The sequence below is a fragment of the Taudactylus pleione genome, unplaced genomic scaffold (assembly GCF_031769625.1).
Source record: "Taudactylus pleione unplaced genomic scaffold, aTauple2 ptg000313l, whole genome shotgun sequence".
Lineage (NCBI taxonomy): Eukaryota > Metazoa > Chordata > Amphibia > Anura > Myobatrachidae > Taudactylus > Taudactylus pleione.
In genome coordinates, this window is record NW_028284714.1 from 2792849 (window position 1) to 2809852 (window position 17004).

The window sequence follows — 17004 nt, forward strand, 5'->3', positions numbered from 1 at the left end:
CCACCACTTACGCAATTTATGGCGGTGTTACATTTCTGTGCCTCAGGATCGTTTCAAACAACGGTGGGAATAGTGGCGGGCATCTCCCAATCCTCCTTTTCCAGGATCCTGAGGGCAGTGATGGCACTTTTCAAGCACCTCCATCATTTTATTAAAATGCCTTTGGATATGGGTGCCCTTAGTGTGGCCAAGGCCAATTTTTACCAAATAGCTGGCTTCCCACACATCATAGGGGTTGTGGATGGTACTCATATACGGCTGGAGGCAATATTTCGCAACCGTAAACACTATTACTCTCTGAATGTAATGGTGGTATGTGATGCCTCCCTCCAGGTCCTGTCCCTGAATGCAAAATTACCAGGAAGTGCACATGACTCCTTCATCATCCGGCAATCAGGGATATGGCACAAATGAACCAACCTACAAGCTGGTGATGCGTGGCTTCTGGGTAAGTGGAGACCTTTAGTACATAACAATGTTAAGCTTGATACACAGTGATCCTGATGTTGTCTATTCTTTTTCACAGGAGACAGTGGCTATCCTTGCATGCCCTGGCTGCTCACTCCTTATTTGGCTCCCACACCAGGCCCACACAGTGAGTTTAATACCGCACTTACAGCCACCAGGCAAGTGGTGGAGCGCTGTATCGGCCTTTTAAAAGGCCGATTCAGATGCCTCCACCGCTCTGGTGGCGAGCTCATGTATTTGCCGGATATGGTTTTGAAAATTGTGGTCCTGTGTGAGATATTTCACAACATCGCCATAAGGAGTGGTGTCCCAATGCAGCCAGAGGATGCCTTACCTGAGGATGGCCCCCCCGAGGTTGGTTGGAGGTCAGTATGTGGGGGGGCCATATGCGATGATGTGGTGGCCTGATATTTTAGGTAATTATTGACCAAACAACAGTGTTTATACCCAATGTGTTACGGTTTGTTTGCGTTCATCTTTTTTGATATTAATTTTTGCCCCATCTTCTGTTTGTTTGCATAATCTTTGGCACTCCCACGATGACTACTTCCTGCTACCCTTCAAAAACCTTTATGTGGAAACTTCTGGAATATATTATGACACCCATATTGCAACGCCATATTTTTGAAATCATGTGGGCATGGACCTTCGTCAACCAGTTCTTGATTTGTTGTGTGTTTGTTTCCTGTTTTTGGTATGTGGTGTATTTCTGATTATCACTGTGTGTTTTGTTTTTGAGTGACCACTTTGTTTTTTGATTTCTGTTGTGAATAAATATTTGGAGAGTGTAATTTGTTTCCTTTTTTGGCACGTTAGAAGCAAGTGTAACCAAACTCACAAGCGTTAAATTTACCTAAGGGGTAACGCAGTAATGAAGCGAGTGGAGCTAAAATGTAATATGTTTTCGGGGTACTAGCCAACACACCAAGGAATCCTGTACAATCAGTTGGCTTCGTAAGATCGGCCTAAGCAGATTGCCCACCAAATAGGAACCTGTAAAATGTTGTAAACTATCATGTTGTCCACCCCAAAAAAGGAAAATGACATTGGTACTGGTAGGTGTTTCTTGTGCCTGTTTGCCTTCAAAATACAACACACAATCTGTAGTGAGATTAATTGGCAATCCTTGCTTGAAGAGTCTACTTATGTCAGTGTAAAGAATCTTGGATTTACTAAAAATGCATGAGACAGAGCGTGAATTAAAACTGATTTATTTGTAAACAATTTGTAAAAAAACCAAAAAAAAAACTAATTCCTAAGGAGGCCCGCCAGATGGTCAAGGCCCTGCAGCAGCCCGGTGACTTGCTCCCGCATACGGGCCACACACTGACAGATTTCTGCCCGACGCCTCTGTTCCTCTGTGGGTGACAAAAAGTTTGGGGATTAATACATCAATAATGAAGCAACATTCAAAAACACCACAAAACAAGCAAAACAAAACGTACAAGCTTGTGCCAAAAAACAATATTACACGGATAAAACCCAGAACCCCAAAATGTCGTAGGCCAAAAATACAAGGGCCCCAAAAAAATGCACACAGGTGTGATGTGTATGGAGAAATCAGCAGGAACAGGTAAAGACAACCCCCAAAAATTCCCAAAGGCGACAGAAAGCCCACAAAAATGGGGATGACACATGATTACATACAAACAGTTTGTGGTGCCCAAAAAAAAAAACAAAAAAAAAAACATACCGTTCTGCAAAACGCCAGAGCGAGAAGCCACTCCCTCGACCACCTCGGAGGTGGCTACATTCCCCAAACCTAGGGGCAGGGTGTGGGCAGAATCCTGGGAGGGGGTATTTGTAGGAGGGGCGGTTGGAGGAGAGGGGGAATTGGGCTGGAGGGGAAGTAGACCCGAAATCTCGGCCACAGGGTCTGGGGAGGAGGGTGTAATTGAGGAATTGGGGGTTGGAGAGAGGGGCCGGGACCGGCGTCTTGTCTGCCGATGACGCCGTAGTCTTTGCTGTGCCCCTAAAAGATGTAAAAAATATTGTGGTTAGTTTCAACAGGAATCCAAATACAAAAAAAAATAAAAATAAATCATGCACATGCAGATATGAGTACAATGACTAAATAGGACAGACATGAAAACATGCACATGCAGATATGACTACAATGAATAAATAGGACAGACATGAAAACATGCACATGCAGATATGACTACAATGAATAAATAGGACAGACATGAAAACATGCACACGCAGTTAGGGCCCACAAGATAAACTTGAAAACCACAGTTCATAAAACTTACTTTCCTCGATCTGCATGCGAAAGCATGCCAGCAAGCGGGGCGTACACCGGTGCAGGTCCGACCACCTGCGCTCCAGCTGGCCAATATGTCGGCGTGAGCCGAAGGAGCGCAGGCGGCGACGTACCTCCGCATATGCGGAACGCTTTCTGCTATTTGAGATGGGTGGAGGCTGACTGGTGATCCGCCTGTCCATCACCTCCGTGAGCACCAGCAGTTCGCGCCTGGTGAATGCGGCGGATCTCATGATGGCAATGGTGTATTTTTAGAAAATTATTTTTAATAGAGCACCAAAAAAAAAATTTGATTGGCTAATGTATTTGGGAAATTAACAGGACAAATTCTATTGGTTAGTGTATGAGTCATGTGTTCGACAGGGCCACAAATCTCTTGAGAGTTATGATAGGCTTGATGCAGTGACATGCGTAAGCAAATTAAAATAAAGAAATGAACCACAGAAAATTTGCGGGGATACAAACAAATAGAACAATTGTTTAATTGGGGCTAACATGTCTTTTGAACAATAAAAGCGAATGTTTAAGCCGTACGTATTCTGCGGGTAAACACAAACACGGACAAGATTAAAGTTTATTGCATTGTGTTGAAAAAAAAAAACAATTAAGCTAATTGATACATTGATTGGCATGATACGATTGAGTGAGGTAGGCAGAATAAACGAGCAGGTAATCGGAATCTGACAGGCCCACTTCCGGTTTGTATTTGTGCATGCGTTCCCTTCAAGCCATTTCGGGGATGTACGCTCGCTATTTGGCATGCTCGTTAGTTAGAGGGGTCACCTGAGTTTGGGGCGGATTTTTAGCTGCGTACGAAATACGAGCGAGTGCTTGAATTTAAATATTTTTTTACGTACGCCGAACGTACGTACGCCCGACCACTTGCGAGTGGGTCTGAATCAGGGCCAATGTATCTATTCCTCATAAAATGCAGTGGTAAGAATTGTATCAATCAGTGCACATGAATTAAACTGTTCTCTTTGCATTTACAGCTGCAGTAATCAGCACCTTTGAGTATTTAATCATCCATATGTAAATCAGCAGTTTGTTATATAACACGTAGACAGTTCAAAGTTTATGGGAACATCCACATTAAACCTAATGAAAGGCTGTGAATAAGATCTTGACATCTGGAGGTTACCAAGGTGTAATTTGACCTAGTGATTTTCTATGATTATGCTGAGGCTTATATTGAGGCTTTGCGAACTATCAAATACGTAACGGTGATCCTTGTAATTTGTCCTTCCTTATAGGGATTTTACTTATCCAAATAGAAGTCATATATATGTTAGATACCAGGTATTAAAATGTGATCATATACCCCTTTTACACCGAAGCTAAAACCTGGGTCATTGCAGGGTTAACCCGGGCAGCTCCTGGTGTAAAAGGGGAGAGGGCTGGATCGCCGGGTCGAGTGACCCGGCAATCCAACCCAACAACTGCCAAAGAAAGAAGTCATTGGAACTCCTAGTGGGCGGCGGCCATGCAAAAGAGCTGACAGGCTGCCGCCCACTAGGTGAAGACGCCGGAAATCCAAGTGGGCGGCAACAATGCAAAAGAGCTGACACAGGCTGACGCCCACTAGGTGAAGCAGACACCAGAAGCCCTAGGGAGGTGGCAGCTGCGCAAAAGAAAAGAGCTACTTGGCTGCCACCCCTTAGGTGACGACGCCAAAGCCCTGGCAGATTGGTGCTCACCAGGCAAAGACCTCAAACCCTGGAGGGTTGGCACTTGCCAAATGAAGATGCTGAAGCCCTGCCGGGTTGGTGCCCACCAGGCAAAGATGACAAAGTCCTGGGGTGGTGGTGACCACAAAAAAGCTTAAAGGATGCCGCCCTGCAGGCAAAGACACCGAAGCCCTGGTGATGTGGCGCCCACCAGGTGAAGACGACAAAATCCTGGGGTGGCGGCAGCCATGAAAAAGAGCTTAAAGGCCGCTGCTCCCCAGGCAAAGATGCCATAGCCCTGCTGGGTTGGCGCCCACTAGGCAAAGATGCCGAAGCCCTGGCATTGGTGCCCGCCAGTCAAAGATGCCAAAGTCCTGGGGTGGTGACAGCCACAAAAAAAAGAGCTTAAAGAACACTGCCCCCAGGTGAAGGTGCAGACAATATACATGATTTTTTAAAAATTGGTGCAGTCTGTTCATTTTAATATTTATGTTACAAGTGTACTATAGGTACCAGTAGGCACTAAATGCCCCACTTGCTGGTACTTGTGGTTCTCCAAGTACCAGCATGCGGGGGAGGCTTGCTGCGACCTATAGTTTATCGCAAAAGATAATCTTATTTCAAATGCACCACATTACACAATCAACCAGGCACCCACCACCCAGGAGTGCTGGGGAAAGCCCTGGGCTTTCAGTCCAGGCCTGGAGTGCACTGGAGAAGGGGCCTTCTTTATTGGGGCAGTCCCGAGCTCCCCAGGGATCCCCAGCCTGGGCTGACTAGCGTCAGGGTTTATGCTTCAGCTGGGGGACCCAGCGAAATGGCTCCCCTGGCTGTGGCATTAGCTCCCCGCTGGAAAATGGTGCTAGTTCTGGAGAATTCAAGGACCCTATGCATTTTTTACCTCTGTATTTCCAGAACCAGGACCGGCTCAGAGCCCAGTGCTAATTTGCCCCCTTTATTTTTGCAACCAGGACTTGTTCCTATTTACCCTGATGCTGGTTGTGCTTTAGGGGGAGGGGACCACTTTACACAAGCAACCTGGCACCCACCACCCAGGGGTGCCAGAGATAGCCCCAGGCTATCAGCCCAAGCCTCGGGTGCCCTGGAGAGGGGGACTCCTTTTTTGGGGGTCCTCTGCTCTACAAGGATCCCCGGCCTGGGCTGATTAGTGGTCAGGGTTAATCCTTTGGTCGGGGGACCTGGTGGAATTGTTCCCCTGGCTGTGGCATTATCACCCTGCTAGAAAGAGCTTGGTGCTGGTTATGGATAATGCAGGGGACCCCCTATGCTTTTTGTCCCCTGTATTTCCAAAACCAGGACTGGTTCAGCTGATCTACTGACTGAACCTGCGCTGCTGGATTCTGCAAGCTGCTGTCTCTGAGTCTACTCCATCTACTCCTCAGTACTGCGCTGTATGTTTCTTCCAGGCTGCACCTACCAATCTGTATTCAAGATCCCATCCTGGTCCTGCTCAACTACTGCTACTCTCACTGATCTCATTCCACTTCATGCCTGTGGTCCCACTCCAGGTGGCTGCTACTCTCAGCGGTCCTAGGGCCTGATTCAGACCCACTCGCAAGCGGCTGTCCGCTCGCAAGTGGGTCAATGGTGTGCACTGCACATGCGCACGACGGCGGGAGCTCCGTCGTGCGCATGCATGAGACACGATGAGCGAAGGACTTTCCTTCGCTCGTTGTGTCTGATCAAAGGGGGCGTGTTGTCAATGTTGATTGACAGCACACCCCCTTTGGTGGGCATGCCGGAGGCGTGCCTCCCAGACGGGGACGTTCCCAAGGGAACGCCTACAGTCAGAAGCCGGCCCAGTGACATCACTCCGGGCCTTGCGGTTGAGAAACTCAACCACAGGCTTCGGCTCGCAGTGGCGATGGTCGCGATGGTCAAGACCATCGCTGCCATCAACCTGCACGCTCATATAGGCTGTGGGTGGTGACCCACAGCTATAGGAGCGTCCAGGAGGATGCTCCATAATTATGGAGGACGGCCCTCATTCAGAGCGTGCGCTCTGCTCAGAGTGTCCGGCTCTGAATGAGGGCCCTACTCCGGTTTGAGCTTGCAGTCCCACTCCAGTTCAAGCCTGCAGTTCTATTCCAGCTGGCTCCTGCTATCACCATTCCCACTCCAGTTCAAGCCCGCAGTCCCACTCCAGCTGACTGCTGCTATCTCCGGTCCCACTTTGGTTCGAGCCCGTGGTCCCACTCGACTGACTGCTGCTATCTCTGGTCCAACACCAGTTCAAGCCTGTGGTCTCACTCCAGCTGGCTGCTGCTCTCTCCAGTCCCAGCTCAGTTCAAGCCTCCAGTTTCACTCTGGCTACACTACTGTAACCTCCATTTCCAAACTGGTTCAAGTCTCCGCTTCCACTCCAGCTACTCTGCTATTACCTCTGGTCCCATTCCGGTTCTAGTCTCTGGTTTCAATCCAGTTACTCTGCTGTTACCTCTGTTCCCATTCCAGTTAAATCTCCAGTTTTCGCCTACAACCACCGGTTCTTAACTGGTTAATCTATTGTCAAAGTCTGTGAGTTATTCTATTGTTCCAGTCTGCTATATTCTGAAATCTTTTGAGCATTGTAGGACATTCCTAGTGCTTCCAGTTCCAAGTCATATGGCACGGTGACCTCATCTACTAAATCCCCTAAGTACATCTCTCCTGCTCATTGCAGATTCATGTAGACTTTATCCTCACTGTACTTCAGTTTACTTCTGTCATGCATTATCTTGCTTTTACTCAGCATTTACAGCACCTGACCTACTCTGGGACTCAATAATCATTATACCATTGGTACCTCCATTGATGGTGGAGGTTGTGCTGTGGGTCCTCTCCTAGAGTGTTGGGGTTCATGATGAGTTTCTGCTACAGCATTCTTTCTGGTTGTAGGGTGCTTAACCTAGACTCCACCTTGAGGATTTAGGCTCCTGTGACCTAGCTCTGATAACAGGTCTGCAGCATCTGTTAGCAGATTATAGGCTGACTACCGATTATCTGAATTACTTGCTGTCCTGTCCCCTGAGTCCTCAAACACTGGTTCTAGCCCCTTATCCCTACATTCAAGGCAAGGGGTTGAGATCCAATCAATTGGTTCAAGGGGCAGATTGGGAGCCTTGCAGGTATCACTGACCTCTCTGAAGGCACCAGGCAATTACCACATGGGTCTCACCCATGAGAAGACCTCTGATCCTACCAACATTATTCTGCAACAAATCGTCAGCCTAGTCCACAGCTCCTGACTCTGTTTATGCTTTATGTATGCGCTACAAATTCAGTAGGGGAGATTTATCAAACCTTCTAAAGACAACAAGTGGAGGTGTTGCCCATAACAATCAATTAGATTGTATGTATCATTTTATAGACTGTACTAAGTAAATGATAGCTGATTGCTTCGTCCACTTTTTCTGATAGCTGATTGCTTTCTCCACTTGTTCTTCTTAGAAGGTTTGATAAATATCCCCAGTATCCCCTAGATAGAGTAGTAATTCTAGACACAAGTGATGCTTAGCATTGAATACAATACAATTTTACTCCTTTCACTTTGTTACTGTGTGTGTGAAAATCCAGAATAACTGTTACACAGTGTACACACAAAGGCCCTGCTGCAATTGAGATGCACAGTATGGGCTGGGCGTAAGTGAATGGTGACCAAACAGACATAGGGAGATGGTCCGTCTCATGGGCATGTTATGTGAATGTAGCGGGCATGTCACTGAATGGTTTGTGTACTCAGATGATCACTCGTTCACTTTGGAGGCCGCACCAAGCCTTATTACCACATGTATGGATGTTGAGAGTGGGCTTCTCATTCCTTTGTAGCAGCATTTGCATAAAGTAGTAAACAGGTGACCGCTAAAAGACACATCCACATCTGTGTCTGCATTCACCTCTGTACCAGGCCCTTAATGAGGTAGAGAGATGCTGAAGGCTGAGGCACATACATGACATTGTCATCCACTTTTCCTGTATATGTCTCACAATTGTTTCTGACAATATCTCTGCATGCTGCTATGTACGAATAATTACAGAGCATTTTGTGCATATTACAAGTTTGGATTACATCTCATTTTGTGCCTTAGGTATAGATGGGACATATTTTTCAAGTATAATTTATTCATTCCAAAGGTTTTATTTTAAAAAAAACAACTAATTAGCAATATGTTATTATGTATCCACATTGTTTTCTCTCTAGAACACCCATGGGACTGTCAATATTTACAGCTGCTGAAACAAACAAGGATTGCTGACTCTGCAGGGTGTTACACATATATAAAAGTGCAGGCGTAGTAACTATAATGAGTAATAGGCAAATGTTAACAGGACTGCTGGTTAGTATGGAAAAATTACATCTTGTTTTGTTTGCATTGGTGGGAGAGGAGTTGGCAGCTCAGAGTGGAGCAGGAGGGGGTTTGCGATGAGCGGGAGGGAGAGCTATCACTGTAAAGCAACAGACTGTGAATCCTGAGGCTGCCTGTTGCTGAATGGGGTCCTACATTGCAGAACTAAGGTAAGTTAGCAGGGGACATGGAGAGGGGCATAGGGAGAATAGGGAGAGACATGGAGGGGGCAATGGGAGAGAGATGGAGGGACAATGGGTAAGAATAGCACAGTTTTTCTCTTTCTTTTTCTCTTTTTTTAAATACTTATTACTTATTATTTTGACCCAGCTAGTTAAAAAAATGGGACCGCTCGGTAATTTTGGCTTAGGGATGCCTTGAAAAAATTATGGGGATCCTAAAGGTGCTTCGAACTGAGGAGGTTTGGAAACCACTGGTGTAGGGACTGACCAGATGGATAAGCCTTTTAGGATTCTGGCAAAAGTATTTTCAATAACACTGATACGTTGATTTAACTGCTATATTTTGGAGTCTGTATTTCTGTATTTATTTGACTGAGTGATGACTTCAACCTTTTCCTACATTACCACCGCAGTTCTAAATTCAAGATATTATATATATATATATATATATATATATATATATATATATATATATATATATATATATAAAATATACACACACACACATCTTACACACTTATATCTTACATGATAATGGCCATACATACTGTAGATCTCAGTTGCATACATACATGTTTTGTTGGGCCAAACGCAGTGTTCTTGTTGAATAGTCTTCAGTCTTTTCATGTCCAGATTAACCCCTCTCTTATATACACATATGATGGGCTGATACATTGATTGAGACACCATCATTGTGTATATACACACACACACATATACATACATATACACTAGGGATGTGCAGGCTTGGATTAATCTGGATTTTCCTGCCAAGTTTGGATTTTTCCTGCCAAAAATCGGGTCTCAGAAAGAGGCAAAACATCATCTTCCATGGACAAACATCACTCCTGGACAAAAGTCCATGAAAGATGATGTTTGTCCATAAAAGATAACAAATTTGGTGGGAAAATCTGAACTAATCCGAACCAGCACATCTATAATATATAATATAAATATAAATATATATATATATATAAATATATATATATATATATATATAGATTGATGGCACGCACCAACAGATGCAGCTTTTAATTATTCATAGCAGGCTTAAAGTGCGACGTTTCGGTCCAAACATGGACCTTTTTCAAGCAGCCAGCATTACAGCATCAATAACACATCAAAGGTACAATATAGGCACAGGCCCACCTCAATGGATCTCCACCTATCTTCTCCAGCTGGCTCCTTATATCTCCCCTCTACAGCACAGGTGCCGCTAGCAGCGCGGCGCATGCTCTAGCCCTGAAATGCATGCACTGGAAGTGACCTCACTTCCTTTTTCTTCACAGCACTGACTGTCTATATGCAGAGCTAATACAAATTCACCTCCAAGTAATCACCCTCGTACATCTTGTATTCACAGCTTGTCACAGCAGTAATCATAACAAGCACTGTCAGACTGGGGATTAATCAGAGCAATGCTGAGACCACGTTTATTCCCACCCACCACCTGTCAGTCAAGCAAAAACTTGTACTGACATATATTAGGGAGGCAGTGTTATACACGTATATATACACACATACAGTCAGGTCCATAAATATAGGGACATTGACAGAATTTTCAGATTTTGGCCTCTATTCACCACCACAATGGTTTTGAAATGAAACAAACAAGATGTGATTTAACAGCAGACTTTCAGATTTAATTTGAGGGTAATTACATCCAAATCGGGTGAGCGATGTGGGAATTACAACAGTTTCAATATGTGCCTCCCACTTTTTAAGGGGCCAAAAGTAATGGGAATATCAACTCAAAAGCTATTTCATGGACAGCTGTGGGCTATTCCCTCGTTATTTCATTATCAATTAAGCAGGTAAAAGGTCTGGAGTTGATTCTAGGTGTGACATTTGCATTTGGAATCAGTTGCTGTCAACTCTCAATATGAGATCCAAAGCGCTTTCACTATCAGTGAAGCAAGCCATCATTAGGCTGAAAAATCAAAACAAACCCATCAGAGAGATAGCAAAAACATTAGGTGTGGCCAAATCAACTGTTTGGAACATTCTTAAAAGAAAACGCACCAGAGAGCTCAGCAACACCAAAAGACCCGGAAGACCATGGAAAACAACTGTGGTGGATGACAAAACAATTATTTCCCTGGTGAACAAAAACCCCTTCACAACAGTTGGCCAAATCAAGAACACTCTCCAGGAGGTAGGTGTATATGTGTCAAAGTCAACAATCAACAGAAGACTTCACAAGAGTGAATATAGAGGGTTCACCACAAGATGCAAATCATTGGTGAGCCACAAAAACAGGAAGACCAGATTAGAGTTTGCCAAACAACATCTAAAAAAGCCATTACAGTTCTGGAACAACATCCTATTGACAGATGAGACAAAGATCAACTTGTACCAGAGTGATGGGAAGAGAAGAGAAGGAAAGGAACTGCTCATGATCCAAAACATACCACCTCATCAGTGAAGCATGGTGGTGGTAGTGTCATGGTGTGGGCATGTATGGCTGCCAATGGAACTGGTTCCCTTGTAATTATTGATGATGTGACTGCTGATAAAAGTAGCAAAATTAATTCAGAAGTGTTTCGGGCAATATTATATGCTCATATTCAGTCAAATGCTTCAGAACTCATAGGACGGCGCTTCACAGTGCAGATGGACAATGAACCGAAGATACTGCAAAAGCAACCAAAGAGTTTTTTAAGGCTAAAAAGTGGAATGTTATGCAATGGCCAAGTCAATCCCCTGACCTGAATCCGATTGAGCATGCATTTCATTTGATGAAGACAAAACTGAAGGGAAAATGCCCCAAGAACAAGCAGGAACTGAAGACATTTGCAGTAGAGGCCTGGCAGAGCATCACCAGGGATGAAACCCAACGTCTGGTGATGTCTATGCATTCCAGACTTCAGGCTGTAATTGCCTGCAAAGGATTTGCAACAAAGTATTAAAAAGTGAAAGTTAGATTTAGGATTGTTTAGTTTGTCCCATTACTTTTGGCCCCATAAAAAGTGGGAGGCACATATAGAAACCGTTGTAATTCCTACACCGTTCACCTGATTTGGATGTAATTACCCTCAAATTAAATCTGAAAGTCTGCAGTTAAAGCATATCTTGTTTGTTTCATTTCAAAGCCATTGTGTTGGTGACTAGAGGCCAAAATATGAAAATTCTGTCAATGTCCCAATATTTATGCACCTGACTGTATATATAATAAAGATAAAAGAGCGCCTACTAGTGTAAAAATCAATTTCAAAAGTGCCTAAATAAAGTACATAAAGGGACAAGAGGATCCAGAAACTTATCTTATAAGGGTATGATCTTCGTTCAACATTTTTGTCTGCCTTTCTCAATATAGTATATGATGGGGTTCTTTCTGTGAGAGGGGGCCCAGTGCTTCTAACTTTATCATGTAAGTCGGTCCTCCTGCAGCTGCTCCTGATTAAGCAGGACACTAGTTCCAGGTATGTGTGCGCTGATCATGCAGGACTGGCCGGAGAGTTCATTAATGAATGAGTCATCACACACTGTAGTTGTTGTGTGTGTGCAATGTTCCTTTAGACAATATGGGGTTTAGGCCCTTTGTAAATTTCAGCTCCAGGCCCATGTGGACCTTAATCTGACAATGGGCGGGGGGAAGTTTTATGACGATAACTGAATTGCAACGTTCTATACAACCGACTGAATTAATTTAAGACACTGTTTTATAATAAATGTAAGCAGAATACATTTATTACTTTAAAGAATATGAAAAAAATGACTTATTCATAAATACACTTTTTCTCAGAAAATGTGATATGCAAATTGGGAGTCATTTTCGTGGTAAGAAGCCAAAAATCTATACGTATCACATAAATTAGTTAAAAAAGCTTTTCAATCGCAGACCTGTGTAATTTTTCATGGAAGACTACAAGATGCTAATAGTCAGTTTGTAAATTGAACAAAAATGTAACACAAATCAACAGACAAATCACTAAAATAATAGACTAATAACAAACAGGTGATTTTAGGTTCTCAAATCCATTCTGTTTGTTGTAACTTAATTATGATGTCTATAAAAATGGAAAAAAAGCACCGGAACCAACTTTCGTTTTCAAACACACTCAGAAACAATAACATAGAAATAAAATAAAATAATAAATAACATTAGACAAAAAAAACTCAACTTGCAGCAACCACTGGGACTGATTCAGACATGGACGTAAATGCCATTGCAACCTAATCTCTCATAGATCGCAATTGTGAGATATGCTAATGACAGTGCTGAGAAAAGCCCACTGAAAGCATCTCACATCTGCTGATTAGGGATGTGCAGGCTCGGATTAGTTCGGATTTTTCCGCCAAATTCAGATTTTTCCTGCCCAAAAAAAAAAAAAGTCTTAGAAAGAAGCAAAACATCATCTTTAATGGACAATCATCATTCCTGGACAAAAAGTCCATTAAAGATTATGTTTATCCATGAAAGATGACGTTTTGCCTCTTTCTGAGACCCGATTTTTTTAGCGGGAAAAATCCAAATTTATCGGGAAAATCCAAACTAATCCGAGCCTGCACATCCCTACTGATCATGCAGAAAACCAGAATATCGGAAACATTGAATGCTATCAGCCTTCTGAGCTGTTGCAGACATAGTGGGTCTCTAGACATACAGAGGGCTCTCCTACTGTGAGCAGTGGTTGTATGGACACCCAGAAAAGTGTGTTTAAATGGTCCGACAAACCTGTGTTTTTATAACCACCCCGTTACCTCCCCCACATGCTGACTACATGTCTCTCACTTTGTGAGTAAATAGTCTGTATGAGCGTATTCACAATTCAAATGCTGCGTTTGCGCAGTGCCATTTACACTCATGCACATGTCAAACTATTGCTAAATCTGCATTGATATCTCTGAATCAGACCCACTCTTTACACTCACAAAGCAATTCTACTCACTCCAAACTACTGTACCTCACAATGTGCTTGGGTGTGTTACAGAATTTCTAGAATGAGTTTATAATGCTTACTTTGCATGTGGTACTGAATGTTTTTGCCAATAGCAAGTCATGTTTGTCAATTTTTATATATTTTTTTGAAGTTGGTTTAATAGGTGACTATGGGCCTGATTCAGAGCCGTTCGCTATTTGTGGTCGCTCGTTTAAAAACAAGGGGTGGCTATTCAAATGATCCGTACGCACATTGCAGTCTGTTCACACCTCTAAGTCTGAACGAGCGAGCAAAACATACGCTCGTTTATTTGTTAAAAACGCCCCCTGGCCGCTCGCATCCTACGTCATGTCCGCTATTTATTAGATTAATCGAGTACATCGACCAGCGTATGAACTGCTCGCTATTCTTGTGGTTGGTGTTTGCTACCACAAATTTGCGAGCAGTTCTGGCTATAAAATAACCCAGTGACGTGGACAATGACGCTGCTGTTTTAAATATACACACCCATAAAACGCCCGTTTTGACCTTTAAGCACGCCTGCGTTCGGATCTCCACTCCCCATTTTCAAGCACCTTCCCCTGTTACCACCCACATACGCCTCATTCTGTCACTCAAAATAGCAGGCACTCGCAATATAGCGTACAAACGATTTTCGGCCGCACTGACTAGTTCGCGCATGCGTACTAAAAACCGTACGCATGCGCAGATGTGCAAACATCGCTCGGAACGAGCGTACTGCCGCTAACGAGCGGCTCTGAATGAGGGCCTATGTTTGATTCTGAAGTGGATATCCAAAACCGACAAAGTTTACACTATTAAAAATCAATCCACATCGAAGTCAGTTTTGAAATCGACCAAAATAACGACTTATAGCAAATGTGCAATTTGGCCAGTCAAACACGGTGTTGATTTGATTTCGATTTTAGTTTAATTAAATTTACTAGGAAATTGACTACAAAATCGACCCTTAGTAAATATACTCCATAGTCTTACCTTATTCTTATTTTTTTTTTTAAATATATAAAAAGTAATGCTAAGCTTCAAACAATAATTTAAAAACAAAGCGACCACTCTAAAGCAGCAATTAGTTAATAAATCTAAGTCATGCATAAGAAAATGTGGATCACATTGTGTATGCCTTCACAGCCAAACACATTAGAGCTCATACACTTTTATTGCAATTAGCATTTAAACACAGAATACAATTAGCATATAGAATGTATCTTTCTTGTTCAAGTTAGAAAATAAAGCTAATATCTGATTGGTTGCTGTTACAGTATGTAATTACAGTGTGTAATTTGCTAATGGAATATAATGTTAGCAAATGTATACCTTTCATACAAAATATGCATTAGAATTTTGAGGGGGCTAAAAAAATTTCACTGTTCTTTTTGACAATATGGAAATGAGTGGTCCATTTACACAAGATAGTGTGACAAAACAGGACTAGTGGGAAACTGATCATGCTGCCACACCTCCGCACCACCCACTATTACAGCCACCATGCCCCCTGTAGCGCCGACCTAGCTGCCCCCCCCCCCCCCCCAGAGGGGGTGGCCAAAAAGTCTCCAAGCATACTCTCAGCACTGTATAGCCCACAATTCCTTCTCCACTCCTATGACACGCCCACAGCACACTTATTCTAAATAGAAATGCCATGTTGCTGCCCAGTTATGACCTATCAGTCGCTAGTGCAGTGCAAGGGATGTAATGCATTTGTTGTACATTAAGAATGCTGGAGACTCAGCTGCTGTCCAATCTGTAAGGAATTTTCTCTGCTGCAGGAGGAGATAGCAAAACTTCATGCAGAGATATGTAGGATATACGTGTCCTTGAGGCCACCACTGCCTCAGAGAGCCCCCCGAAGACATACTGCCTGGACTACTGTGGGCTCTGAAAGGCAGAGATTTCCAGAGGGACACAGGGCCTGATTCAGAGCCGCTCGTAAGCGGCCGCTCGTTCGCTCCGAGCGATGTTCGCACAACTGCGCATGCGTATGGGTCGTAATGCGCATGCGCCAACCAGTCAGTGCGATCGGAAATCGAGCGCTTGCCAAATAGTGAGTGCCTGCTAATTTGAGTGACAGGATGAGGCGTTTGTGGGTGGTAACAGGGGAAGGTGCTTGAAAACAGGGATTGGAGATCTGAACGCAGGCGTGCCAAATGGTCAAAACGGGCGTTTTAAGGGTGTGCATAATTAACAAAGCAGCATCATCGACCACGTCACTTGGTTGTCTCTTGGCATGAACTGTTCGCATGATTGCAGTAGGAAAATCCAACCACAAGCACTGCGAGCAGTTCAGACACCTTTCGATGTACTCGATTAATCAAATAAATAGTTGAGAGCGAGCCAGGGGGCGTCTTTACAAAATAGCGAGCGCATGTTTCGTTCGCTCACTCAGACATAGAGGCGTCAAACCGCAAAGAGCGAGCGCTCAATTTAAATAGCTGGCCCCTTTTTCTGAACGAGCGAGCGCAAATAGCGTCCGGCTCTGAATCAGGCCCACAGACACCTCCCACAAGCTGTGACACTGCAAAATGCATATGCTGCTTTTGCAGGGCTGGAAGGTACAGCTAATACAGGCAATACAGAACAGGAAGATTTGGGGTCTTCCACTGATAATAGAAAAAGGAATAGGAACAGGAAAATGACATCTTCAAAAAGGACTACACTTCTCTTGGGAGATTCCATTATTAGAGGAGTACACCTGGGAAACACTGCTGAAGTAGAGAGACAGTAAGTAAGGTGTTTACCTGGAGCCACAGCTCCAAGGGATAAAGAGCGCATGCTGAGAATTGTGAAGGCAGCAAGAAAAGATGGAGAGGTGGATGTCATTGTCCACCTAGGGACACATGACCTGGCTAATGCTGAAGTCATGGCAGTAAAAGATGAATTCAGGAAGTTAGGGACTGCTCTAAAGCAGGTGGCAACCACTGCAACTTTTTCAGAAGTATTGTCAGTACACAGAGGGGGAGATAGAAATCATTGCATCAGAAACATCAATGTTTGGCTACAGAAGTGGAGTTATGAGGAGGGTGTTGGACTGACAGTCCATAGCCACACCATCTGGAAAGATAGAAGCTTATACAAACATGATGGCCTGCACCCATCTTCAAAAGAAACTAGAATACTGAGTGAACAGTTTGAAAGCTTCACCAAGAACTATTTAAACTAGAAGAGGGGGACAGTGAA